Genomic DNA, 3,517 nt, shown 5'->3' with positions numbered 1-3,517 from the left:
CTCCAGTATAACATTAATGGCATAACATTAACCATATCCCCATGAAATTTCAAGAGGAGCTTCTGTTTAGTTTCATGTCGAGGCTCATGTTTCTGTTTAGTTTCATGTCGAGGCTCATGTTTCTGTTTAGTTTCATGTTGAGGCTCATGTGTTTGAAATCCTAGGGCTAAAATTGTGAGAACGGTCAACAATTTTACAGCCCTACTAAACTTCAAAAAGTGCATTCGATTCACAATATTTCATTTTAATACTATGATATTGTAATTTAGCCTCAAATCAAACTTTCAACTTCGTTCTTTTTTTAATATATCTACGTTTATGTGTAATGTTGTCGAGCGGAGAATGTGCAGTCATGAATGTCGGGTTTTATTTTGAAATAAACAATAATTTTAAATAACACGATAGTTTTGTCTGCCAATAATTGTCATTCCTACCATTCGCCCTGTAGTCACTATCAACGTTTTCAATCAAAATCATGGTAAAGAAGACTTTAAACAAGAAAAGTTGATCAAAATAACCTAGCTGTGGCACAGGCATCACTTTACATGTTGTTAACCAAAACTTGTCCAAAGAATATAGGTTGCAGTGCAATGTATAGAAAGAGACAGATATAATAATTCACTTGTGTGAGTGTCAAATATCGAAAATGTCCGCACGATCGCGATCAACGTTTTTTTTTTAACCCTATAGAATTTCAAAATGAAGCATTCAATTATAATTCTTATAATACCATTTAGTACTGCATATCATACAACATTCCTGCCCTCTTTGCCTAAAATTGGACATCTTCAAATGAGACTGATCATCGCATTTGTACTCCTGTGCAACACGACGTGTGGCACAAATGGAGTTGAAACAGCTAATCATTTCGACGGAATGCGCTCATCCCCAGGTTTAAGTGTGGTTTGTGTTGCTATTTTCTTAATTTTCTAATTGAAATTTGTTTTACATGAACACGTAAAAAAATAGCGGTTTTCATCCAACGAAATCATGAGTTTGAACGTAGTTTTCAATTTAGACTCGTGTGCAGGCGATTTGGTGTCACGATATCACAGAAGCATGGGTTCGAATCCCGGCGAGGGAAGAACCAAAAATTTGCGAAAGCAAATTTACAGATCTAACATTGTTGGGTTGATGTTTAGACGAGTTGTATATACATTATGTACACAGCCATGTATCACCATCATTGATGGCGATCCGATAGATACATCTGTTGTAGGGTTGTCACTGACTCAGACGTACTTATAAATATAATTATTTTCTGTGACTGTATCTTACATTAATTTGTAGGATCCTTTACTATAGATAATTTAGCTGATCTGTAACAATAACATCTTCATGCCTTATATATCATGTACTGCAGTACGCCGCTAGATTAAAACTGACGTGGAAAGGTAACACACGGCCAGCGAAAGCTCTTTTTTTTGAGAGCCCAGGTGGTCGTGTGGTCTAGCGGGACGGCTGCAGTGCAGGCGATTTGGTGTCACGATATTACAGAAGCATGGGTTCGAATCCCGGCGAGGGAAGAACCAAAAATTTGCGAAAGCAAATTTACAGATCTAACATTGTTGGGTTGATGTTTAGACGAGTTGTATATACATTATGTACACAGCCATGTATCACCATCATTGATGGCGATCCGATGGATACATCTGTTGTAGAGTTGTCACTGACTCAGACGTATATATATATATATATTTATGTACACAGCCATGTATCACCATCATTGATGGCGATCCGATGGATACATCTGTTGTAGAGTTGTCACTGACTCAGACGTACTTATAAATATAATTATTTTCTGTGACTGTATATTACATTAATTTGTAGGATCCTTTACTATAGATAATTTAGCTGATCTGTAACAATAACATCTTCATGCCTTATATATCATGTACTGTAGTACGCCGCTAGATTAAAACTGACGTGGAAAGGTAACACATGGCCAGCGAAAGCTCTTTTTTTAGAGCCCAGGTGGTCGTGTGGTCTAGCGGGACGGCTGCAGTGCAGACGATTTGGTGTCACGATATCACAGTAGCATGGGTTCGAATCCCGGCGATGGAAGAACCAAAAATTTGCGAAAGCAAATTTACAGATCTAACATTGTTGGGTTGATGTTTAGACGAGTTGTATATATATATATATATATATAAGACATTGTTGGGTTGATGTTTAGACGAGTTGTATATATATAAGACATACATACATGTAAAGTAAATATATGTTACTATACTGTTGAAAATCATATGCATGCCTCCGGGTGCGGGAGTTTCTCGCTGCATTGAAGATTGATGAATGTTTGCTGTTGTCTGTTCTATGGTCGGGTTGTTGTTTTTTTGATACATTCCCCATTTCCATTCTCAATTTTAAAGTTATACTGAAGCTGGTTTGTATCCATTCTCTAAGATTGTTAAGTTGTTGTCTTATTGAGGTTTACCCTTCTTCTTCTCAACCATCTCTCCATAGTTTTTCTTTGGCGTTAACTTTTAATTTTTAATAACACGTAATGTAAAAAGTGCCCCATCGTGTAGTACACAAGACTATACGTACATGTATATTTAACCCTACTTTCAATGACCTTAGTAAAATTTGAGGACAACAGAGCATCCCATAGGACCTCTATTTAGTAGAAGCTTGGTTTCTGTCAGTACCTGAGTGGTATACTGAGGACAACAGAGCATCCCATAGGACCTCTATTTAGTAGAAGCTTGGTTTCAGTCAGTACCTGAGTGGTATACTGAGGACAACAGAGCATCCCATAGGACCTCTATATAGTAGAAGCTTGGTTTCTGTCAGTACCTGAGTGGTATACTGAGGACAACAGAGCATCCCATAGGACCTCTATATAGTAGAAGCTTGGTTTCTGTCAGTACCTGAGTGGTATACTGAGGACAACAGAGCATCCCATAGGACCTCTATATAGTAGAAGCTTGGTTTCTGTCAGTACCTGAGTGGTATACTGAGGACAACAGAGCATCCCATAGGACCTCTATATAGTAGAAGCTTGGTTTCTGTCAGTACCTGAGTGGTATACTGAGGACAACAGAGCATCCCATAGGACCTCTATATAGTAGAAGCTTGGTTTCTGTCAGTACCTGAGTGGTATACTGAGGACAACAGAGCATCCCATAGGACCTCTATATAGTAGAAGCTTGGTTTCTGTCAGTACCTGAGTGGTATACTGAGGACAACAGAGCATCCCATAGGACCTCTATATAGTAGAAGCTTGGTTTCTGTCAGTACCTGAGTGGTATACTGAGGACAACAGAGCATCCCATAGGACCTCTATATAGTAGAAGCTTGGTTTCTGTCAGTACCTGAGTGGTATACTGAGGACAACAGAGCATCCCATAGGACCTCTATATAGTAGAAGCTTGGTTTCTGTCAGTACCTGAGTGGTATACTGAGGACAACAGAGCATCCCATAGGACCTCTATATAGTAGAAGCTTGGTTTCTGTCAGTACCTGAGTGGTATACTGAGGACAACAGAGCATCCCATAGGACCTCTATATAGTA

Source organism: Mytilus galloprovincialis, chromosome 11, assembly GCF_965363235.1.
Source record: "Mytilus galloprovincialis chromosome 11, xbMytGall1.hap1.1, whole genome shotgun sequence".
NCBI classification, from domain to species: Eukaryota; Metazoa; Mollusca; class Bivalvia; order Mytilida; family Mytilidae; genus Mytilus; species Mytilus galloprovincialis.
Note: the sequence above shows the minus strand (reverse complement) of the source record.